Source organism: Adiantum capillus-veneris, chromosome 3 (genome assembly GCF_014529385.1).
Source record: "Adiantum capillus-veneris isolate H3 chromosome 3, ASM1452938v2, whole genome shotgun sequence".
NCBI classification, from domain to species: Eukaryota; Viridiplantae; Streptophyta; class Polypodiopsida; order Polypodiales; family Pteridaceae; genus Adiantum; species Adiantum capillus-veneris.
The window spans coordinates 59,479,201-59,505,248 of record NC_140933.1 but is presented as its reverse complement, the minus strand read 5'-3'; the positions used below and the strand labels follow the sequence as shown (position 1 = coordinate 59,505,248).

Sequence of the window (26,048 nt, the reverse complement as noted above, 5' to 3'; positions counted from 1 at the left end):
TCTTCTTGCTAGCATACATAATAGCATAGTAATGAATATGGAGAAGATGGAAAGCTTAAGCATTGAAGCATAGCTCTTGGTTGGATTTGCACTCCATAGCCAAGAGTGTTGGTGTAGGCTCTCAACCTTTACTTTCTTGGAGAAGGAGAGGGAGCTCTTGCACTTTTCATAGCACACCATAAGGGTGTGTGTGAGTGTGTGTGGGTGAGTGTACCCCCTAAGCAACCCCCTAGCTTGCTTGGGTCGAACCCCCCCCCATTGTAGCTCATGCTTGAAGCTCATTGGACCCCTCCAGGCCTAGCCAATCACAAGCAGGAGGCATTACAAGAAACAAGGGTAGCCTTGGGACAAGTGTCCCTCTTTCCCCTTTGAGAGAGAGGACTTGATAAATTCAAAATCAATTAATTAAATCTCCTAAATTATCATTGGACCCCTTGGGTTGCCAACCAATAGGCTTCAGACACACCATGGGGGCAACATGAGGAGGAACTTGACAAGTGTCCCTTTTGCTTTCTTTGTACCATGGATGCCATGTGTGAGTGTGTGGTTGTTCTCTCTCATCCCCCCTCTTGTAGCGCTTGCCTCCTCCTTGTAGGGATTGAATCTTGACCTTTTGACACCTCAAGCCCCTCATGCATAGCCCCAGCTCCCACCACAAGCTTGGCCTTAAGCACTTTAAGCTTGGGCTAGGTTCTCACCTCAAGTGCAACTCTAGCATCTCAAGCATGGCAAGCACCTCAAGCATATCAATTATCAAGCACCTCTAGCACCTCAAGCACCTTAAGCTTGGGCCGGGCTCCCACCTCAAGCACCTCAAGCTTGGGCTGGGTTCCCACCTCAAGATCATCCCTAGCTTACCTAAGGTCAAAGGACTTTTACACTAACTATTGGAGGTCTTCAATGACACTAACCCTAAGTTCTTATGCTCCACTGGTTAGCCTTGATCTTTGATAGACCATCTCTCATTTGGCCCCCTTTACCATTGGCCCCGTACTGAGATAGATGTATAAGCACATCTCAATATCTTAACCCTTTTTCCCGTTTATTCTCCCACATTAAGTGATCAGTTTAATATGAGAAAATCATTTGGCTTGGTTAGATATTAGTTTTTATGACACCTTCTGTAGAGACGCTTATAGCGATGTTGCAGAACCTTATATAGAGACGCTTATAGCGACGCTCAAGAGTAAATTTTTTTGGTAGGCCCCATCAACCATATTGAATGTTTCCAGAATAGAGTAAACCTAAATGAATCCAAGATTATCCCAGATTCACCTTTGAAAGAAAGTGCAAGGTAAGACAATATAACCATTAACTCCATCATGCACAGTATTGTTTGCAAAGTAAAGATACAAAACTGACAAAAGTAATTGGACGAAAGTGAATTGGCAAAGGTAAATCAATGACAATTATACACATCTTAGGCAAAATCACTTGATTGTTAAGCTTTGCAAATGTAATAGTTACAACAAAATTATCATAATGTGAAAAATACATTGTTTTTCAATAGTTACAAAAAGACATATACACATCATCTCATTTTACATGCTATGATGAAATAAAACTAATGCTATCTGGCTACAGCTAGACTGACGTTGTCTAATGAGACATTGTCGTGCCATGGTACATTCATAATGTGAAATTAAATTATCTACCTCACTCTTAATTTTTATGATGTGTGGGACCAAATGATATAATGTACATAGTGTGATATATGCGATGAATGCCACGGTTGCAGCCGTGTACATACCTTGCCCGGCGGGCGAGGCCCTATACGTGGCGCTATGGAATGCTTTTTCACATAAATATATGCCTAATTTGCTTTAGTAATTTACAAGTTTCAAGTGTTTTGAAGTGGCACGCTCGTTTTGCCTAGAAAGTTCAATGCGGGCAATCTCGGCCAAAAATAGCAGGTTTCGTGCGCTGGCGTAAAAGACGTGTCCAAAGTGCTTACCAAGTGGAAAAATGAGTTTCAACATGAAATTTGAGCCCAATGGGATTTTTCCACAATTTTAGGGATTTTTCCCAGGTCGTTTGGGCTTTTTATAGACAAAAAGTGACATTTTTGGGCTAAAAATGGCTAAAATTGGTCAAAAATAGCCTTAAAAATTCTCAAAATATCTCAAAATGCCTCATCAATGATGCTGGAGTTGTTTTGCAAGTTGTGTGGGAATTGTTAGAGCCAAGCATGAGCTCATTTGGATACATGAGCAAGGAGATACAACCATTCCTTTACAGGGTTAAAGTGTAGTCCCGTGCTGCTTCCACTACATGGTTGAGGCTATGAGGCCTCTAATTAGGGTTTCCCCTCCTCAAATAACTACTTGGGCTTCTCCAATGAAGTACTAAATCTTCAATGAAATGGTCACGACGAAGAATCGAAGCGTAAATTTAGGGTTTTTAACAGGTCGAATGAGCACTGCATCTGTGCAATTGGGAGCGAGGCTACACCTAATCTTCACACACCCAAGAGTTTTGAGTTAGTATTGGTTCTTTTTCAAAGTGGATCTTTCATGGCTGGAGTTTTTTTCTTTTTTAGTGTGTTTTTGGCTTCAAATATTCTACGCCTTGCTTGATTTTGCAACGAATCCTCACAGTTAGAGGCCCGACACTTTCCTAGTCACACTTCGCACTGCTTGACACATTTTTGGTTAACCCGACGCGAAGTAGGCTAGGGTGAGGGTTCAAAATATTCATTGAAGGTCTCAAAAGAAAGGTTTAAATCTATGGAACAACAAGAGCAACAGGGGATTTGGTTTGATCCAGTCACAATGCAAATGTTTCAAGCTTTTGCAGTGTTTATGCAGCAGCAGCAAGCTGCAGAAAGGAGGGATCTTTCCTCAACCAAAGCGCTTCAATCTGTGGTGAAGAAATTGGACCAATTTAAATGTAAATATGTAACAAAGTATCTTTGTGGGTATGTAAAGGAGATGGAGCTTCATCAAGTGCCCTAAGCAGAGATGGTGCAAAGTTTTGAACTTGATGTGGTTCCCGAGATCAGAGAGCATGTAAGGGGAATTAGAAATGAGCATGGGGCAACTTGGGAAGCAGTCAAATTAGCCTTGAAGGAAGAGTATTTTATGGAGGACTCCGAAAGGGTAACAAAGAGGACTTTCTTAGGGTGGGTAGTTCGGCCAAAAGAGGGGCTCTCACCTACCGAACTGCTAAGGGAATTCGAACGTCGTTATGATCAACTTTCAAGAACTGAAAAGGCTACTCTAAACTCGGAGAAGACAAAGCTCTTTTTGCAAGCCGCAGGTAAAGAGATTCAAGAGAAGTTAGAGCTACTACTTGAGGATAAGGATGCGGAACAGGGTTTGAAGACTGATTGGAATGAGGTCGAAGACGTCATTTCATTGCGAGCTAAGCGACAACGACGAAGAGAGAAGATGATAGTCAACCCTACTCAATCCCCAAGTGTTCCCGAGAGTCCTATAAAGACTGTGATTGTGGTTCCAGCCACCTATGGGTTGAAGGTGGATCCTATTAAGAAAAAAGGTTCAGTCAAGGTTGGAGAAGAGGAATCTAATGGTATTGGAGATCCATGGCTATGCGCTATAGAGTCTGCTATGAAGGGTAAAATGACTACAGAGGTTTTACACGAAGCTGGAGATTGCATTCGGCTTGAAACAGGTTGGAATGAACCTGTGGACTCTTTTTCAGTGCATGCATATATTACCAAAATTCAAGCAAATGAGGCCATTGTTGAAGAGAAACGTAGGCGCGAGAATGGGGATGAAGGGCTTTCAAAGTGGGCAACGAGGAGTGGAGGTAGAAATGACATAGTGCCTCCTAGATCACCTTCCCCGCAACAGATGCATGTCCCCGAAGTGCCTATGCAAGAGGCCTCTAAAGACAAGAAGAAGGATGCAACAAAATCAAAAGCAAAGGGTCCGGCCTACAAACTCCAATCCGATATAGAGGCAACAACGGATCTCAAAAAGGTTTTGGAAGAGAGGATTCTAAACAGTAAGGTGGAATTTACCTTGGGTGAGGTCCTTGGTATAGCAAAGCGGGAATTCCATGAAGAAATAATTGACATCATAAAGAGGAAGCGGTAGTCTCTTACTGAATCTATCCATGTATAGGGTGAAGAAGAGACTTTAAATGCACAAGGTGTACAGGTCTATGGCAAACAAGGTGATGAAACTATTGTTGGATGCTACAAGTCTAGGGGAGGAGTAAAACATGTTCGCTTCTTGGATGATGAAGATGAACTGGAGACCACTCATAAGAGCTACTACTTGAATAGTCACTGGGCAAGAGCAACTACTGAGACGCTAGTAAAAGTGGGAGACTTAGAAGAGCCATACATTGCGTTGATAGATCATGGGTCAGAAATTAACCTCATGTCAAAGATTCTTTATCAAAAAGGAAAATGGGCAATTGATATAAATCATGGATGGATGATTCGTGCAGCAAACAACTCATCAGGGGAGCTGTAGGGAGCTTGTCCAAATGTAAAGGTGACTATTGGGGATGTGAAAGATGACCAAAATTTCTTTGTACAGGAGATGTCTACATATCCTCTTATCCTTGGACAGTCATACATCACAGCTACTCGCATGGAAACCAAGGTGATGGATGATGGGTCAGCTTATGCAAGAATAAGGAGCAGGGATGGGAAGCGTGCAGTACAATTCCTTATTGTTTGTGTGGACCATGAAAGGAACCGTGAAAGTCTTAGAGAGCAATCCTTGCCAAAGACAAACAAAGAATTTAAGGACTATAGGGATATGAGGGGTTTTGGCCATGTACCATTGTAGAGTGGGATTGCACTGGTACAAGAAGAGAAAGGTTCTCGCATGATATATATGCAAAGGAAACATTTTCTATAGGTTTTGTAGGATTATCAGACTATGGATCTATTGCTTTTACAGAGTGTGAGGACTTAAAGTGGGGTGAACGACAACATGTAAATAGTGTACAAAGACGTTTGAAGATGAATGGTTTGCTAGAAGATGAAGAATGCATTGCAGGTGTGTTTGATGAGTGTTCTTTTGTGGATACTATGCAAGATTTGGAGTCTTTAGTGATTTGCAATTTGCATATGGGAAGTGAGGTCATGAAAGTATGCTCAATAGAAATATACAAAGTCATTGAGGATTTCAAAAATTCTCAAAGTGTTGATGCACGAGTGGAGACCAAGTATAAGTCTGTGGCAAAGAAAGTGAAACCAGTGGCATTACCTCTACCAAAGGACTGTACATATAAGATGGAACAAGCTGCTTTGCAACCCAGCCTTCGTGACCCAAGCAAGATTGGACACAAGTTCATACAGGATTCTTTGAAGGAGTTACAGGTTGGTTGCAAGGAAAGTTTGACAAAAGCTGAAAAGATATGCTTTGAAGACATGCTTGCCAAACACGGAAAAGCTTTTGCATTTGAGCCTTATGAGATAGGGTGTGTTGATCCATCCATTGTTGCTCCTATGGTGATCTTCACTATCCCTCATGTACCTTGGAACTTGAGGCCTATTCCTCTTCCAAAGGCTCATTTGCCAAAGCTCATTGAGCTGCTTAATGCAAAGATCAAGATGGGTATCTTGGAGCCTTCTTGTGCTCCATATTCAAACAGGTGGTTCACTGTTCCAAAGAAAAATGGTTCTTTACACTTTATTCAGGATATGCAACCTGTAAACAAGGTGACAATAAAAAATGTGGGTATAGGGCCAGTTGTCGATGAGTTTGCAGAGGCATTTGCAGGAAGGGCAATATATTCTATGGGAGATTTGTACTCAGGGTATGATCAATTTCAACTAGCAATGGAAAGCAGGGACCTGACTACCATGAGGAAACCCTTGGGTTTAGTAAGGATGTTCACCTTACCTCAGGGGACAACTAATTCAGTTGCACATATGATGAATGGTATGAACAAAGTCCTACGTGACTTCATACCGCAAACTACAATGCCTTTCCTTGATGATGTGCCAATCAAAGGATGTGATGTAAGCGATATAGATGTGGCTGTGGAATCGAGGGGGTGCCGCAAGTATGTGGCAAACCATATCCATGATTGTGATGAGATCTTGTCAAGATTAGAAGAGGTGAACCTTACCTTGTCTGGATCAGTGTTTGGTGTGAATGAAGTTCTTATTGTGGGACATATGTGCGGGCCATATGGTAGAAGGACTTGTCCTGCAAATATTGATGTAATCTAGATAATGAAAGAGAAATGTATAAATGTCACTGAGGCTCGAAGGTTCTTGGGTGCATGCGTGTTTTATCTTATCTGGATTCCGCATTATGCACATGTAGCAAAGCCTTTGTATCACCTTTTGAGAAAGAACCAAAAGTTTCAATGGGAAGAAGTGCATACACATGCCATGAGGAAATTAAAGAAGTTGCTACTTTTGTCTCCAACTTTGAGGAAAGCAAACTATGAATGTGGAAGATATGTAATTGTAACAGTGGATACTAGCCCCACAAGAATTGGATGGGCGATTGGGCAAGATGATGATGATGGCAAGCGATATGTAGTGAGGTTTGGAGAAAAAATCCTAAGTGCTTGTCAACGCAACTATCCACAGGTAAAAGGAGAGTTATGGGGAGTAGTCACAGCTTTGAAATGTGACAAAGAGTATTTGATAGGAGCAAATGTAATAGTGGAGACTGATTGTCTACCCCTTATTGGAATGATAACAAGTTTCTCAACTCCCGACATTGCTATGTTGAGATGGATTGCCTACATAAAGTCCTTGAATCAAGAATTTAAGCATATTGCAGGGAAAGATAATCCAGTTTCAGATATGCTTTCAAGAGCAAGGTATGAAAAAAAGAAGACATGGTTTTCGAGGGTGATGATGTAGGCACACAGTTCTATAGTATCTCTCATGCCAAGGGCGATCATGTTTGTCTGTCAAATGCACTTGAGTCATTTACAGAGGACCTATATCAAGGTGAGTGGTTGCTCATTGGACGCTATCTGAGCACTTTGACAAGGCAAGAAGGGATGACTGATCAAGAGTTCAAAAGAATACAGAGAAAGGCCTATGGATACTTTTTGAAAGATGGGTACTTATGGAAGCGTCCAAAACAAAGAAATGGAATGCCCATGAGAGTGGTGAATGATAAGGACAATCAAAATGAGCTTATGAAAAAGTTTCATGAGAGTCTATATGCTGGACACAGAGGTGTATGGGCCACCTTTACTAAAATGAAAGAGAGGTATTGGTGGAAAGGTATGTATAAAGATGTATCTCACTTTGTGGAATCATGTGAAACCTGTCAAATGTATTCAAATGTACGTCATCGTGATGGGTTGCACCCTACTTACCCATTGGCCATGCATTACAAGTGGGTAGTAGATCTGGTTACAATGCCATTGGGCTTATGCAAATGAGATACATAGTGCTTGCAGGAGAAGACTTAACCAATCAAGTTGAAGGTCGTGCTCTAAGAACAAAAATCACAGAAGGGGTATGTAAGTTCCTCTTGGAAATTGTAGTTAGCCGTTATGGCTGTGTTGAAAAAATAACAACGGACAGGGGTGAGTTGGATGCTGACAAATCAAGGGAGTTTTTCTCTAGGTTGGGCATTAAACTTGCTCTCACTACTGCATATAATCCTGAGGGAAAATGTAAATCAGAGCGTGGGCATCCTCCTATCATTAAAGCTTTGGCTAAGGCCTGCAAAGGTAAAATGGGAGAGTGGCCTAGGTTATTGCCTTATGCTTTATGGGCTGATCATACAACTCATAGCTCAGTTAGTGGTTATATGCCTTTTGAGTTCATGTATGGTCAGAAACCTATAATGCCAATTGAGGATGTAATTCCCACATGGAATGTATTGCCTTGGGAAGATGGAATGAGTAGGGAAGACCTTCTTGCTTTGCGCATACAACAATTAGAAAGAAGGCCCCAAGATATTGAGCTTGCAGTAGCGCGATTGAAAGATGCAAGGTTAAAGAATAAAGACAGGTATGATAAGAGGCATACGCTCAGACCTAAAGCTATTGAGGAAGGTGATTGGGTGTTGGTGTATGATAGTAGTCTTGACAACCAGCATTCAACAATAAGAAAGCTTTCAAAGAGATGGTTTGGTCCTTATGTGGTTCAACATGTACATGGGAATGCGACCCATACCTTGCATGAATTAGATGGGACAAAAATGAAGATTCCCATCGCAGGGAAAAGAATCAAGTTATTCAAAAGAAGAGGTGATATACATCCCTTTGATTCACAGAGAAGTCAGAATTAAGGCTTTGATAAAAAACTTATGGATGTGGATGAAGAACAAGAGGATGATGCATTACATTTCGTTGCAAGTGATGACGAAATTGATATGTATGTTGACTTAAATGAAGACTCAACCTGCAAAAGATATGTGTGGCACATGCCGGAGGATGTGTAGGTTTAGAGGGGGTGGATGTCGTGCCATGGAATGTTCATATTGTGAAATTAAATTATCTACCTCACTCTTAATGTTTATGATGTGTGGGACCAAATGATATAATGTACATAGTGTGATATATGCGAAAATGAATGCCACAGTTGCAGCTGTGTACATACCTTGTTGGGCGGGCGAGGCCCTATATGTGGTGCATGGAATGCTTTTTCACATAAATATATGCCTAATTTGATTTATTAATGTACAAATGTCAAGTGTTTGGAAGTGGCACGCTCGTTTTGCCTAGAAAGTTCAATGCGGGCAATCTTGGCCAAAAATAGCAGGTTTGGTGCACTGGCATAAAAGACGTGTCCAAAGTGCTTACCAAGTGAGAAAATGAGGTTCAACATGAAATTTGAGCCCAATGGAATTTTTCCACAATTTTAGGAATTTTTCCCAGGTCGTTTGGGCTTTTTACGGACAAAAAAGTGACATTTTTGGGCTAAAAATGGAATAAAAATGGTCAAAATTAGCCTTGAAAATGCTCAAAATTCCACATCAACGACGCTGGTGTTGTTTCTCAAGTTGTGTGGGAATTTTTAGAGCCAAGAATGACCTCATTTGGGTACATGATCAAGGAGATACAACCATTCCTTTACAGGGTGCTAGTGCAGTCCCCTGCTGCTTCCACTACATGGTTGAGGCTGTGAGGCCTCAAATTAGGGTTTCCCCTCCTCAAATAACTACTTGGGCTTCTCCAATGAAGTACTGAAGCTTTCATGAAATGGTCACGACAAATAATCAAAGCGTAAATTTAGGGTTTTTAAGAGGTCGAATGAGCATTGCATCTGTGCAATTGGGAGCGAGGCTACACCTAATCTTCACACATACAAGAGTTTTGAGTTAGTATTGGTTCTTTTTCAAAGTGGAGCTTTCATGGTTGGAGTTTTTTTCTTTTTTAGTGTGATTTTGGCTTCAAATCGTCTACGCCTTGCTTGATTTTGCAACTAATCCTCACAGTCAGAGGCCCGACGCTTTCCTAGTCGCACTGCGCACTTCTTGACAACGTCTTATCACATCCAAGTGGCATATCTGTCGTATTCTGTAGAAAAAAATGATAAGACTTTCTGTGAGTATTAATGTATAATTACAAAACAATCTATTTTATTAGCTTATCACTAAAATAAAAAAATGTCAAAGAGTAAAGTGAAATAATAACCATGCCGCCGCGAGAACTGAGAATGTCCATCAGGGTGTTTAAGCCCTTTCTTCCTGCGTACTTGCGCTTGTATGGTGTGGGGTCATGTCCTGTCATCGACCACTATTCAAAACATACAAAGAATACATTATGTTAGAATTGAAAAGTACAAATAGACATAACTACCAAACCTAAAGGGGAATACAAAAACACTTACAAAATTGACCTCAAATGATGCCCACCCGCCGCTCCTCAAGCGGTGCGAGCTCCCTGTCTCTACTCATGCTTTGGCTGCTTCCTTTTGTTGCTTCCACTTGTCAAGATTCTTGCACACCGCTCGCTTTGCGTTCTTCCAATCTTCTTTAGCCAGTCAATATGATCTGTTCCACCCATGCTTTAGTGCTTTTTGTACTTCAAAATGCTTGTGCTTGCAGTATTTGCGGATTTGAACCTTCATCAGGTCTTTGCTGAAGTGCTCATCTTGACTTGACACAGGAAACTCGTCATGCACCATGCTGATGAATCTGTCTTTTAATTCATTTGGCAGCTCACTCCAGGTGTTTAGTATATAGTATCGAAATAACTAAGAGCAAAGACCGCGCATGCGTGAGATCACCTTCTTGCCTTCGTCATCAAGATGATGCCGTCGTTGATGTTGATCGAGTACGACAAGCCCTCTCTCCGTGACGCGTGAACCTGGGTGTCTCCGCAGGGGTCTTGAGTGATGTATCTAGCAGCATCTCGATGGGGGTATAGACGTCAGGTGTCTCCATTGGAGTCTGGGCCCCAAAGCGAGGAGTGTCGACTCGGGTGACTCCTGGAGGAGTAGCTAGTGGTGTGTAGCGAGGAATGGCCGATAGCCTCACAAAACTTGGCATAGATGGAGATGCTATGGCTGGTGTGGGGGCGGGCAAATAAGGGGAAGGTAAAGAGCCTCGTCGAACACGAGGGGGTGTCGAGGCATCAGCGGCGGCATCCCCACAGCAACCGCCATCGCCACCACTAGAGCGTTCGTGCCTAGAAGAGTGTGAAGATCGTCTCATCGACATCGAAGCTTCGGAGTGCACTGAATGCTCCAAAATAGAGGGAGACACTGAAGGAGTGGAACGATGTGATGGTGCTCCAGAGCGATGATGCTCCTCGTACCACCTCCTTTGCTGGGGTGACAAAGAAGAAAGAAACTAATCATCATCCATACCTGCATTAAACATATGAACATTTAATCTTAATATTGAATGGAGAAGAAAATATGGACAAGCTCTACAGACCTGCCGGATAATGCATCGGTGGTCGTCTTCCCCATCTCCACTCGATTCCTACACTTTGTTGCTCTTGCTTTGCATCCTCATATTGTGAAATCCACTTTTGCATCACTGGATTGTGAAGCATGCAAACTCAATTGATTTTAGCCTCTAGATCGTCCATGTCATCTTCTTCTCAACACCGAGATTGCACATGACAATCTCAGATATACATTCATCATCTATGATTCTCCATAACGTGTCTCGGGCTTTATCAAATCCATCTAGCCACTCTCCAATGTAAACTAGGGACTCTAATACCAGCCAACCTTCTGTCATGCTACCCTCTGGACGTGCCTTCTGACACACATATCCCTTGAGCGTTTTCATGAAAGGCTCTAAAAAGAACATTTATCTAGAATGTATTGTGCCAGCTATTTCCACCTCATCAACTATGTGAACAAGAAGATGCACTTGAATGGTTAGCATGGTAGTAGGAAAGTGTTTCTCAAACATGCACACAACCTCCACAGCGTTTAGTTTGGAAAATGGTATGGAGTCTACATTGATCTCCTTTTGTGAGATCCATTGCACCAAATTTGCAAGTTTGTAGATTGTGTTATGGACATCAGGAGACAAACATCCCTCAATGGCCACCAATAAAATAAACTGCAAAACACGTCTAGCAATGATATTAAAGTTCACACACGAACTTTTTTTGGATCGAGCAAGTGATTGATCATGAGTCTGGGCCAATATGGTCACTCATACCATAGAGAGAGTCTCTTCATCCCTGGGGGCAAACCGTCATCACAAATCTCCTTCTGCTCTAACCATGCTTGTGTAGACATCCTCGATGGCTCTCTTCCCAAAAAACCTTCGTGTAACTCATGATTCTCTGGAAGATACGCTTGATGACCTTCGTAGATTTTCTTCTTCAGTGAGGGCGTTTGAAGTGCATTAAGTCTAGGTCCAGATGTGACACATGCTCTATATCCGCTTATTTAAAGCCTTGCATGTATACACATGACAATAGATAAGTTTGATAAAAACCAAGATTTATAGTGTTTGAGTTTGAGTGTAAATCACGATTGATAGTCATACATGGTCCACATTAGAATGCCTTTGATCAAAGCATTTCGTGGACCTGTGTGTCGGCTCATATCCACCACTTCTATGCCAATCCACAATTGTTGTAGCTCTTCCAATAGTAGACGAAGAGACACATCCATATTCTCCACTTTATACCACCCTGACACAATCAAGCTTAGAAACAGGTGCCCTTTCTTGGTAGTCAACCACGGAGGAATGTTGTAGTTGACGATGACAATGGGCCATACATTCTAAGAGTGGGCTATCATGAAGTTTTTCGTGAGGAGTACCATTGTCACTGACAATCTCAAAGGGACAATCAAATCATTTAATAATGTTCTCAAAGACAAACTTGGGAGTTGACCTTGCATCAGCCTTGCGTGTTGCCCTGGCTTCTATCCACTTTGTCATATAGTTAGTGGCAGCGATTATATATCGATATTAAGTGTTACGAGCTACCAAACTAATTGGACCTACAAATTCTAAACCCCATTTTCCAAATGTTTGAGTCACTTTAACAGAATGTAAGGGCATATTATCCTTTTGTTGTTTTATCTTGTAACGTTGGCATTCATCACACCCTTTGGCAAAAAATGATGCATCTTTGAATAAGGTAGGCCACCAATAGCTTGATTGCAAAACCTTTCTAGAAGTTAGCTCCCCTGAGAAATGTCCTCCGCCTATACCCATGTGGGCTTCTTGCAGTACGTATAAATACTCCATCCTCACAAGCACAACGTCTAAGAATATTGTCCTTGCCTAGCTTGTAGAGAGTTTCCGCAATTAGAGAATAAGGTTCACATTCTTTTAATAGTTTTTGAGCTATATCCTGACGAAGCTCCTTGGGTGAAAAACCATTAACTATAGAAAGTTCACAATCTTCTCACTCCATTGAGCATGGTCTAGACTAGGAATAGGGAAGTATCACGCAATTCATCATTGACTCCAGAAGGGGCTTCATCATTGGGGATGTGAGACAAATCATCCATCATGACATGTCTTTTACCAGGTCTCACCACAACGGTAAAATCAAATTCGAGAAAAATTAACAACCATCGTGTATTTCTTCCCATGGAATAAGGTTTATCTACTAGATACAACAAGGCTTGATGATCCACATAGAAAACAAACTTGCTGGCAAGGAAGTAGTAGCAAAATTTCCTTACTGGATAAATCATAGCTAAACCTTCTTGCTTTGTAGTGGTGTATTTTCTTTCAGCATCATTCAATTGATGACTTGCAAAGCTAATGGGGTAGTCCAATTTATGTTCTCTTGGTTGAGCTAAAACACACCCAATAGCAAAGTTCGAGCATCAATATGCACATGAAAAATTACATTCCAGTCGGGCACTTGTAAAATGGGACCACTTGTCAAGATCTTTTTCAATGACTCATAAGCATGATCACACTCCACGGTCCAGTGGACCTCAATAAGAAGTTTGTACAATGGACGAGCTATCTTGGCAAAGTTTAAAATAAACCGGCGGTAATAACCAACATGGTCCATGAACCTTTGAACTCCTTTATAGTTTGTAGGTGGTGGCAATTCAGCAATGGCTTTAATTCTGTTCTCATCTGTGGAAATCCCATTTTTGGACACATTATTTCCTAAAATGACTCCATGTTTAACCCAAAATTGGCATTTGAAAGGGTTTAATGAGATGCTAGAACTTGCACTTTTCAAACACTTTTCGTAATAGATGTTCTTTCCAAGAAGAATAAACACAAAGATCATCTAAGAAAGCTTCGCAAAACTCCCTCAAATATTTTCTCAACGCAATGTTTATTAATCTTTGGAAGGTAGCAGGAGCATTGGTTAAGCCAAAATCCATAACACGAAATGCGGACACTCCAAATTCAATTATAAAGGCCGTTTTAGCTTGGTCCTTGTTAACTGAGTCAACATCAGAAAACAGAAGCTGCTAAAGACCGAAGACCAAAGACGTACAAATGCACATGAGGATGAATACAAAGAAGCAGTGAAGATTGGAGTTACACACTTTTCACATTTTTCCAAAATGGCCATGTATTGTAATTTCCTAAATTATTAAGCCATTGTGATAATTATAACATGTTACGGGCTCAATAAGAGTTCCAAGGTGTAAAGCATAGGTCAGTTAGTGTACCTAGGTTGCAGATACAATAAGTGTGGAGCCTTAAAGGTCGTGGGCTCCGTACATTACACATTTTAGACCTTGGCTAAAGTATAAAAGCCAACTTTGTAAAGTTTTGATTAAGTTTTTGGATAAGAAATACACAACGTAAGCTAACGGGGCTCACTTCTCTCCTTCTCGCGCTTTCTACTCCCTCTCTGGTTGTCACATTGCAATTGCATTGTTGCATTGCAACCACAGGTAAGAGCCCTACGCATTGACGTAAGCCATTCACAGTATTTCGTAGCTTTTGGCATCACCGACTTGCGGCCTAATTTCATCATAGCTAGGAATTGACACTTTTAAATAAAAAACTAAGCATAGGCGGGGTATTGGGACATCATTGCTAAGCATTTAGATGCATTCTGGATCAAAAAAGACTAGGTCAAAAATCCAATGCTGTTAATAATCGCAATTTTGGAACTTGACCTAAAGTGGGGTTTGAGACCATAAGCATGTGTGCTTGGGTCTTATAAACCTGTCCTAGATGTTTCCTTACGTTTGGATGTCATTTGATGCTTGTCGATGAGCGATTGGCTTTTGGTGATTTCAGTCACTTGAGTGTAGCTTGAGTTAGATGCGAGTTGTTAGTTGTTTTCCAAGAGATTGACAACCTTTTGTAGCCTATATGCACTAGTCGAGTCAGCTTCGTCCCATGGTTTGACAAATTAATTGTGGTTCTCGCTAATACTGAAATAAGATAGGATGGTCCTCTTGAGTAGGAGGAGCCCCCTACGCAAGCCTCCACCTCCGCTTCACCCTCGCCCGCCGCCCCCCCCTTCAGAGTTCCCCTCCTCCTCCTCATTCTCCCCCCCGCCCTCTACTCCCGGCCCCTCTACCTCTATCGCCCCACCCCGCTCCTCTTCCCCTCCGTCCCCCCCCCCCCCCCCCCCCCCCGCCCCAACTCCTTCTTCCCCCCCTCCTGCTCCAGTTTCACAGTCGACTCAGGAGACTAGTCCCTCGTTGGCGGCTAGGAGATCTCTTGGCAGCGCTTTTGCCACGAGTCGCATAGCGAGAGAGGGTAAGCCCTTCTAGCGGCCCCCTCTGCAGATTCGGACATCTTCCCTTGCAGCTATCCCTTGTGGTCTGACAAGCATTGACCTCCGATGCCGCTGGGATTTCTTTGACTATGGGTTCACTCGCTTTCTCGACAATTCCGCAGCAGACCACGAGGCAGCCTGCTTCAGGGTCCACGATTTGTTCCTCGCCGCTAGGGGGACAGAGGCCTTGGACTCAGCAGCTGGTTTCTCCTTCCACCTCTGTGGTAGGGCCGAGACAGAGTGGTCCCTTGACTTAGTGGTGGGATGGTTGCATACACAGGTTCACGAGTTCTCTCACCACATGGGAGAACTTGGAGTTACAGATTTGCTGCAGACTTTGTGGCCAATGGCCAAGTTTGCAGTGACACCCCTAGACTCAGCAGGATGTAGGCACATTGTGGTGTAATTTTTTGCTGATACGCAGTGTTTTCCTTGCTATGTATACATTCATGAGGACTCCTGGACAGAGGAGGTTGCTTTACGCACGGCTCGCTCTGCTTGGGCTTGGGCTAGGCACTCACTGCAGTCTCGCCTATCTAGAGGACGCTCGGATGCAGATTTTTCCCATCCAAGCCAGTAGCCTCGAAGATAGCCCGTCTTGCTGTTGTGGCAGCATCTGTTCTCTCTCTCTCCGCATGAGGATCGTCTCGTGGAACGTGCAGGGACTAGGTGGGCGCTAGTTTTAGCAAGGACCGCGGGGCCGATTGCATCAGGAGCTTCAGCGCTGCCTTGTGGGAGGAGAGATTGATCTCCTTATGCTTCAGGAGCAGCATATGTCTGAGAGACACATTCGGCGATGTGGTCAGATTTTGCGTGGACAATATGATACCTTTTGGTCAGCTGCTTTTGGACCTGGAGGCATCCAGGGTGGGGTATGTATGACTATTGCAGACTCATTGTAGCAGGCCATTGTGGGCAGAGGGATTATTGTGCCAGGCAGGGCTCAGTGGATTACTATGCAGGTTCAGGGTGGCCTTGTGGGCTTCTTGAAATGATCTATGCGCCCAATGTGGCGAGTGCTCATGCAGAGTTTTGGTCACAGATTGTTGAGTCTTTGCCACAGGCTGACCATTGGTGTATAGGAGGGGACTTCAACATGCTGGAGGACCCTTTTGAGATAGGATTGGAGGCAGCCATGCTACTGTGCATGGAGTCGAGTTAGCATCTTGGGAGAGGTTTTGTATGACTTTGAGGGTCTCGGACACATGGCAGCACTCTAGCTTTGTGAGGCCTCCAGCGAGCCTTGCCTTCTCTAGATCGGACCGCAGAGTGGGAGGAGTGAATCTATAGCAGATAGATTGCTTCTACACTAGTGACCACTTCAGTGACTTGGGGGAATCAGTGGGCATCCTGGCAGGGACATCCTTCTCGGACCATGCACCAGTGATCCTCACAGTGGCAGACAGGCAGAGGAGTGGGAGCACGATGCTTCGCATCCCAGAGCGGGTCTTGTTGGACTCAGCACTCAGAGAGAGGGTAGAAGCTCTCTCGACAGAGGGCATGGACAGCCAGGCTCTACCTGCAGACAGAGTGGCCTTAGGCCTAGCTCAGCTTAGCCACTTTTTTCTCCAAAAGTCTCTGGCTCGACGGGCTGCAGCGAGAGAGGAGGAGCAGCGTCTCAGACGAGGCATTGCTTCACTATAGAGGATGCACGAGCAGCATCCAGACAGTCCATGGTTGGAGGAGCAGTTACAGCAGGCTCGATAGGAGCTTGCTTGCACAGAGGAGAGGTGTCATGAGTTTGCTTTTCACCGACAGGCATCTCAGTGGACTCATGTGGGTGACAGAGTGACAGGTGCTTTTTTTGAGACAGTGGGACCTCAGCACTCGCATGACAAGGTCAATCGGTTGAGGAGACCCAATGGGTCAATTGTTTGTGAGCCCGAGGATATGCGCGCAGTTGCTACTGACTTTTACCATGAGTTACTATCGGCTGAGCCCTAGTCAGAGCGGCAGGATGCATGCAAGGAGCAGGTTTGGGCACAGATGCCTTGTCTTGTGACTGAGGAGATGCGCCATAGGCTAGAGATGCCTCTTCAGCTTGAAGAGCTGCACACGGATCTTAGGGCCCTCCCTCGTGGTAGCTATCCAGGTGAGGATGGGCTGACTCCCAGCTTCTTCTTGGAGTACTAGGACTTGCTTGGCCCAGATCTTTGTAGTGCCTTTCAGTACATTCTGCACATAGGAGTGATGCCGGATAGCATGAGTGAGGGCCTGATTTACCTCATTCCAAAGGAGGGTGGCTCCTTGGTTGAGATTTGACAGTGGCGCCCCGTCACCATCCTAAACTCAGCCTACAAAATTCTTGCCAAGGCTTTGAGTTTGAGGATTCAGCCACTTTTGGAGAGCCTTATACATGGGACTCAGACAGGTTTTGTCAAGGAACGTAGTATACTTGACAACATCTTCACTTTTTGGGAGGCTTCTTCCCTGGCACGGCTCCGTGGGAAGGACTTTGTGATTCTTCTTCTCGATTTTGAGAAGGCATACGACAAAGTTGAGTGGGACTTTCTAGAGGGCACTGTACGCAGGATGGGCTTCTCAGATGCTTGGATCAGAGGGGTGTCAGCTTTGTGTAGACAGGCTCACAGTCAGGTGCTTTTGGCAGGAGGTAGAGGTGAGCGCTTCATGCGCACACGATCGGTCAGACAGGGTTGTCCTCTTTCCCCCTTTATCTTTCTGTTCTATGCGGAGGCAATGAGCATATTTTTGGTTTCACGGCAGGTTGGTCTGAGGGGCTTAGCACTCCCTATTCGGGGAGATGAGCTTCTGGACGTTGATTTTGCCGACGACTCAACCTTGTACTTAGAGGTCCAGGAGGCCAATCTACACAGATATGAGCAGGCTTTGGAGACCTTCTGTTGTGCATCGGGCGCACTGATCAACTGGAGAAAGACAGTGGCTTTCTCGGTTGGCAGTGCTACTGTGCCAGATTGGATGCCAGGAGAGGGTTTCAGGTGGATTCCCCCAGGGACTGCAGTTCGGTACTTGGGTTGTCAGGTTGGTTTGGACTTGTCCCCTGAGCAGCAGATTGCTCCTCTTCTCCTGTCCATCGGCAGAAAGCTGTTACATTGGAGCTTAGCACGACTTTCGCTGGCTGGTAGAGTAGTAGTTTCCAACCAGGTGTTGTTGGCGACTATGTGGTACATCACTTCTTGCTGGATCTTCTTGAGTTCTTGTATCAGCCAGGTACAGAGGCTGATCAGGAACTTCCTTTGGTCAGGTCGTGACACTCAGATTTCCCGAGCTAAGGTGGCTTGGTCGGTCATCACACTTCCTTGTTCTCAGGGAGGGCTTGGGATAATTGATCAAGCACAGCAGAGCAGAGCCCTTCTTGGGAAGTTCGTCGTCAGAGGACTTCTTCCAGGCGAGGAGCCCTGGAAGGAGTTCTTGCTGCAGAGGCTTCGTGCCAGGGTGCCTCAGTCAGGAGGCCCTTGGCAACCTTCGACCAAATGGATCTTTACAGAGTTGCGCCGACTGGAGGACCGCTTTGCTGTGAGTTTTCTTCAATCTTGGGAGCTCTTACGACGTGGCCTAGAGCAGAGACAGCCGACGTGTACGGAGGAGCGCCTACGGCAGCCCCTCGTCTAGAACACCATGGTTAGAACTCAGAGAGGCCACTTGGTTGTGAGTTGGCCTCATGTTTCTTGGGGTCCCATGGCAGCAGGTCCAACACGCTCTCTAGGTGACTGGCTAGAGTTCACAGGTTTGTCAGAGGAGGTGCAGGGTTTCCAGCTACAAGGCATGAGAGGGGTGTAGAGCATGTGTCAGGACATCTCAGAGTCAATTCCAGCTGAGTGGCTCACACCTCTCAAGCCAGTAGCACCCCGGTGGATGGGAGCCTTCACACGACTGGAGGTTCTCATTTCAGTTAGGGCTTGCTCAGAGACTGTCCCAGCCCTGTTCTTCGAGCTTCAGGGTGGGGGATGATTACAGCGAGTTGCAGTAGAGGCCCCGCAGGTAGCAGAGTGTTGTTTCCACAGGATCCTAGTTGTGGGCATCTGTGGGAGGACTTGCGTCATAGACCCTGACCCAGGAGCTCTTGAGACTGGACACTGGAGGCTATGGGCTTGGGAGTGTTGTCCACTGGCACGAGTACAGTGGGATCCTGGTGAGTGGCTATGGAGGGACCCCTTCTCTTCTGCAGAGCTCCCACGAGTCCCCTTCTTTTAGTACACTGTTCGGCTTGGACGTCATATACTTGCAGCATAGAGAGAGGCCCGCCCTGCTGCAACACGCCATTGGCAGGAGGAGGGCCTCACAGTCGAGTTCTTGGCAGCGTTTTGGCAGAGGCTGTGGGACTCCAGATAGCCGAGGCGTGTCACTTTGTTTCAGTGGTTGGTTGCACACAGAGCCACAGCAGCAGGGAGTTGTCTTGTGCATAGTGGTCTCTCGACTGCATGTGCATCCTGTGACCGGTTGGTGTAGAGTCAGCCTGTGACTAGTTGGTGGAGAGTCAGCGTCATTGTCTTTGGGACTGTCTCTCGACCCAGCAGGTGTGGCTACAAGTTCTTTGGCTGATGCCTGCTCTCTCCACGACTCACTAGTACACTTGGGGGGCAGCAGCCTGGTCCACACTCACAGGCCTGGCACTTGAGTTTGAGCTATCTTCCACCAGTAGGATAATAGTGATGCAGGGGGGTGACCTACACTCCATCCTGCTACAGAGCTTACTCCATAGGAGTGGTGCAGTGAGAGAGAGGAGTGTTGGGAGCTCATTAGTGGCCTGACACTTTGGTTCATCTGGCGGGCCCGTTGTTTCCGCATCTTTGAGGCTCGACCTGTGCCACCAGCAGAGATTGTTCGTGACTTTTGGCTAGAGCTGATCCATACTCTCAGAGGATAGCTTGAGGGACTACAGGGTAGCTCCGACCGCATGCGGGAGCGCCGCGAGGCTTTCCTTTGACTCTGGCGCCCTGGACCTTTCTACACCATAGTCTAGGGGGTGCTCAGATGGCACTACTGTCCACCTGTGTGGCTCTTCCCTCCTCCCATCTCTTGATTTAGCCTCATTATATTTATGTTGTTTTTCTCATTGGGAGAGTCTGCCCATCATGCTTGTTGTAGCCCTCTCTTGTAGAGGTGGATGTAGCCCTATGGGCAGTTTTCATTAACTAATAAAAGGATCTTTTTCTCGGAAAAAAAAAAAGATAGTATGGTAGGTTAGACATGCGTCCCACATTTGGCGTCGTTGCCGGGGACGAATAGACGTAAACTAGGGAAAACACGAGCGTCTTGTGTAGTTGTCCATTAACTTTCCCTAGGTTCACCTAGAGTAAAACTTTCGTTTTAGAAACCGCATAGCTTAAGATTGTCGTTTTTTGCTGTGTAGAGGTAGCTTGGAGGTAAGTTGTACTTGCCGAGTGCCTTTAGGATTGTTGGATTATAGATTTAGATTTGGATTTGGAGAATGATTGAAAGGTGAGACATGTCTTAAAATCAATGCTCAAGAAACCATAGAAAACAAGAAAACAAGTGTTTGTGGACACTTTCCACAATCCCTTTGCATGAGAATCTAGGAGTAGGGGATCCGAGGTGGATTTCAAATAATTGCTCTCTCTGCAAGAATCAAGTGTGAGTTGTTATTGGAAGTTGCAGAATTTCAGGTCTACGGCTAGAAATAGCACGAAAAGCCTCCAAACCACTCAATTCGATTGGAGAGTAAGATTAAAAGTTGTATAATCCAGTGGGTAAACTCAATGACACTTTGAGGTAAAATTTTCAAGAGCTTGCCAAAACTCAGATTATTTGCTTTTTCTTGACATTTTAGGCCAAATTAAGTTTTGACTTGATTCATAGGCTTAAAATAGCTCATGAAAAAACTGTCCAATGAAAAAGTTCAAAAAAGTGTTCATTTTGGGCCAAAAGTTAATAATCATGATTATTAACTTTCAGCTCATATTTGACCAAGGTTCATACCAATGACTCATTACATGTGTACAAACAACTTTTGTAAAGGCACAAAAGATTTGGATCACCAAACTGGCAAAAAACTGGATAAAAACTAAAGTTTGTACTGACTTTTTGAAATTTGAGTCTAAATTGGGAAAACATTTGTCCAAACTTGTTGACATTTGATTCATAGGCTTATATTGATGTGATAAACATGTGTACATCATCATTTGACCAAAAAAATGCAAAAAGTTGTCAGATGTAAATAATCGCGATTATTTACATCTGTCCCATTTTTCAACTTTTTTTACCAAGTCAGCATACCACTAGTTTGACCATGTTGTAATAAGTCCACAAACCAAATTGGTAAGATTTGGATCATTGGATTGAAAATTGTGACCAATTTTGCAAAGTCAGTCTGCGGACAGAAAACTGATGACCATTTGACCAAAAGTTGTCCAAACTTGATGAAACTTGGCTAGAGACCTTAACTTGAGGTGCTTAATAGATCCGTGTCAAGATTGGAACCAAAACTTGTAAAAGTTTTGCAGAAGTAAATAATCACGATTATTTACATCTGCTCCAAAAATTGACAATCTTGCATATTTGAGTATTCCACAAGGTCAAGCATACCAAGTATACCACACAAATCAATTTTGATGAAATTTGGATCACAAAAGTGAGACTTAAGCCAGATTCTTGAAATCAGAGTCTGCAAACACAAAACAGTTGATAAACTTGATGAATCTTGTCCGAATTAAGTTATAACTTGATTCATACGCTCAAGATAGATCATAAAAAGATTGTTTAGGGAAAAGTTGAAAAAATTGTTCATTTTAGGTCAAAAGTTAATAATCATGATTATTAACTTTTGGCTCAAAACTGATCAAGGTTGATACCGGAGACTCTATGCATGATTGCAAACATCTTTTGTGAAGGCTCATAGAGTTTGGATCACAAACCATGCTAAAAACTTGGTAAAAATTGAAATCTATACTGACTGTCGAGAAATTGAGTCTGACTTGATGAATCTTGTTCAAATTAAGTTCTAACTTGATTCATACGCTCAAAATAGATCATAAAAAGACTGTTTAGGAAAAAAATTGAAAAAATTGTTTATTTTAGGTCAAAAGTTAATAATCATGATTATTAACTTTTGGCTCAAAACTGATCAAGGTTGATACCATAGACTCTAAGCATGATTGCAAACATCTTTTGTGAAGGCTCATGAAGTTTGGATCACAAAATAAACCAAAACCTTGATAAAAAACTGAAATCTGTACTGAATGTCGAGAACTTGAGTGTGACTTGGTAAATCTTGTTTAAATTCAATGAAACTTGACTCATAGGCTTATATTGATGTTTTAAACAAGTGTACATGCTTAGATGACCAAAAATTATCAAAAGTAAATAATCGCGATTATTTACTTTTGAGGAAAAAAAAGTTCACCAAAAAAAAAACCTGTAGTAGATAATCGCGATTATTTACATTTGCTCCAGAATTGAGAAATTTGACACAACTAAATATACCACAGGGTCAAGCACATCAAGTAGACTCCACAAATCAAATTTGGTGAAATTTGGATCATAAAATTGAGACTTAAGCCTGATTCTTGGAATCAGAGTCTGCGGACACTAAACAGTTGATAACTTGGACAAATCTTGATCAAACTCAACCAAACTTGTCCAGAGACCACAACAAGGTAATTACTTAGCAAAACAAGCCTAAAAAGTGTAAAAATTGAGAAAAGTAAATAATCGGGATTATTTACTTTTGAGCCCCATAAACAAGATTTTGGACTTTTGAGCTTGTATAGTGTTAGAACAACATAATACAAGGCCACTGGTCAATTTTGGGTTCCATCGGATCCAAATTGGTACCTGTTAACTCAGTTTCAAGTTGCAGATTAGTCCTTTAGCTCCTTATAAGGATAGAATTTGGAAATCTCAATTGCTGACTCACTTAGCTCAGATTGAAGAACCAGGTTGCAGGCAAAGAATTGGGAGCTTGACAAGAGCTGAATTCAAGTCAAGTGGAAAAAATGGAAAACAATCTAATCTGTAGGTTAGGTTATTCAAGGCCTAGATTTTCATCGTTTCAAAGGCTGCAATCAATTCTGACACTTTCGAGCTAGAGTTAATCAACTCTTGTGAGTCTAAGAGAAATCAACTGCCAGAAATACTTTGGCAAAAGCAATCTTATCAAACCCGAGCAGAAAGTTTTTTGCTAATCAATACCAAAATCTATTAGGAGACAGTTTTTATAGAACCAGTCAACATGGAATCATCTCGAACTGAGAGTTCATGTACGGCAGAGCAACCAGTAGCAGTGGTAACACAGGTACAAGTGCAACAAAGCAGATTTTACAGCTTATGGCTACAATGGAGATAAAGTCTTGTATACAGATTCAAAAGGCCATAGATACTTGATGAACAGCAAAAGCAGCACAGGAGCCAAGATCTTATTGATCACAGTAAAGCCAGATTTAGAGAACTCCAAGATGTTCACAGACTTCAGTGGAGCCAAGTATTGCAAGCTCCAAGATGAAGTGCAGATAGAAGTTCAGATAATCAACCCATTGGCAAGTGTTTATCTAGAAATATGCACAAGCCAGTAAAACATACAGTTAGTGCATATGCAATCAGGGTCATTGTACATGGAATACAGTGGTCAAATCTATAATCGAGTACCAAAAATGAAAGATCCAACAGATCAACCAATTGAAGACAATCTAATTGGAGAACCAAGTCAAAGACAGTACGAAGTTCAAGATGCAGCAATCTACAGCTTGATGCTCAGTGTTTTAAAAGAAGATGCCGACAATTTGGTAAGCATAGAAGCAGAAGCTTCTCAGCTAGAGCTTGACATGACAGAACCAGTTGAAATACCACCAGTCATGGCATATTTCTCAGATTGTGGACGAAAAGGTGGACATTTTTTTGAAGATTTTCCAAGAAATCCAGACAACAGGTACATATCAATCGCCAAGTAAGGTACAAAGAAAATTGGAAATGCAAATTTCGATGTAAGTGCATTTAACTCGTCACTTTTAATGCAATCGGATGATTTTGCATTACCATTAGAAGCATAAAAAAAAACATTGCAAGTACAAAATCAGCATAAAGATGCAAAGGCACCTGAAAAGCTTAAAATTGATTCTTTGAACAACAAATTCTTGCATGAATTTAGTAAAGGTTTTGAGATATCACCAAAGGTTGAAAAAACTATTAAGTTTGCAAATGATTTTGCATCCACTGACACAAGTGTGCAATCATTCACGAGTCTAAGAGACACATCAAACATAAAGATGTTAGCATTGTATGGCACCCATAATTCATATGCACACTATGTAGGCCAAAAAGGGCAATTATACAAAAAGGATCAACCAGTGTTTGAACGGCCCACATACCAGCTCATAGAAGTGCGTCTAGTGATAGATCAGAAAGGATGGTTCATTTCATAGGAAATAATCTATTATAGCCATCCTCTCTAGAGCTGAAGGATATTACCCGAGTGAATCCCAAAATCTATTCAGAGCCAAATTCTCCTCCATCGAAATCAAGCTTTGATGTTGTGACCAAACGAGCATATACTTTGACCAAAACATTTGTAGATTTAGACGAGAGTCTAGCATCTATGATGCTTTGGGTCCTGAAACCACACAAGCTCATATCATAGGAGACCCATGGGATAGACAATATCGGGGTAAAGATAATGCTATCTATAGCTTGACTTGGGGAATAATTTGGCATGTTTCACGGAGATACATAGGCCCTCCCTCCCAACCATATAGCACAAGATCCTCCTCAACCAAGTCCTGTACCTGCCCAATAGCCCACTGTACAGTTACTTCTATCAGCATCCCCTTCAACCACCACTCACAAACCCCTTTAGAAATCTCGAACACAATCTAGGAATCCACACCCGCTGCCACAGAGCTCACTTGCAACATTGGAAGCACTTCCGCCTTTGGCTCCATGTTTGCCTTCTCACTTGCAAAGCACTCAATTACAGCATCATCAAGATCTCCCTCATCAATTGTCCCCTCAAGGTCTACCAACACCTCTTGTCTGTCGGCTTCAATTACCTGCCCTTCAAGCATCTCTTCTACTGCTACATCATGCTCCATCAAGGAAGAGAGAAACTCGTTCTCTACCGCATCATCCTCATTTTCTTCCTTAGGCAAGGTTTCTCCATCCCTCCTGGAAAAGCTTTGCACCTATTGTGCCACTATGGCACACTCCACTGCAACCTTAACCATATGGCCATGAGCATGGCACCGTACATCACCTTTGATGCATGGTTTTTAGGACCCCTTCTGAAGATGCAATAAAGGCACAGTCAGTTGTTGGGGAGATGAGGATACTCTAGTCCAAGGGATCTCAAAAGAGAAGAAAAATCTACTTCACAAGCACCAAAGAGTAAAAAGTTCCATGGACAGAAGATACGTGGGAACGAGCTCTTATGCATGCCTACAACCTATATCTTACAGAATAGCCCATTCTAGGTGTGAATTTCTAGTGAAATTTACACGAGGATGTTCGTGTGGACTCACAGCACAGCATACTCCGTTTTCACTTTTTTACCGGCAGTAAATATTTTTTACCACAGTAAATATTTTTTACCTACATTAAATATTTTTCACCTACATGGTAAATACAAATCACTTTTTACCTACAGTAACTTTTTTTGCCCATGGTAAATATTTTTTACTGCACCATAAGTATTTGATAGGTAACAGTTCACCGTTACTAGAAGCAGTGATTGGGCATCAACAATGCAGTTACAGGAGGAGAAAAAGGGAAAATCTTATGGTAAAGGTGAGTCAACAAGGATAAAGACTTTTGAGTTGAAAAGAGACATGCTGATTTTTTCAAAGAACACATGTCAAAAGAAGCCATGGTTGAGGATTTTTTGAGAATTTGATATTCAGGAGGACCCAGCTGCCACCCCCCCCCCCCCCCCCGCAGGTCCCCCCCTGACATGTGCAGAACCTCCGGTTTCAACAGCCACCTTAAATGCTGGTCAAGGCCTTATCCCCATGTGTCACAATCAGAAAAATCAGCATTTACCCTCCCCTCTCACATCACTCTAGAGAATATCT

General features: G+C 43.1%; 1 pseudogene; it reads right to left on the bottom strand.

Annotated features, from left to right (window-relative positions):
* The window catches only part of LOC147460986 (pentatricopeptide repeat-containing protein At2g39620-like), a 204,182-nt pseudogene that overhangs the window by 142,026 nt on the left and 36,108 nt on the right, over nt 1–26,048 (bottom strand).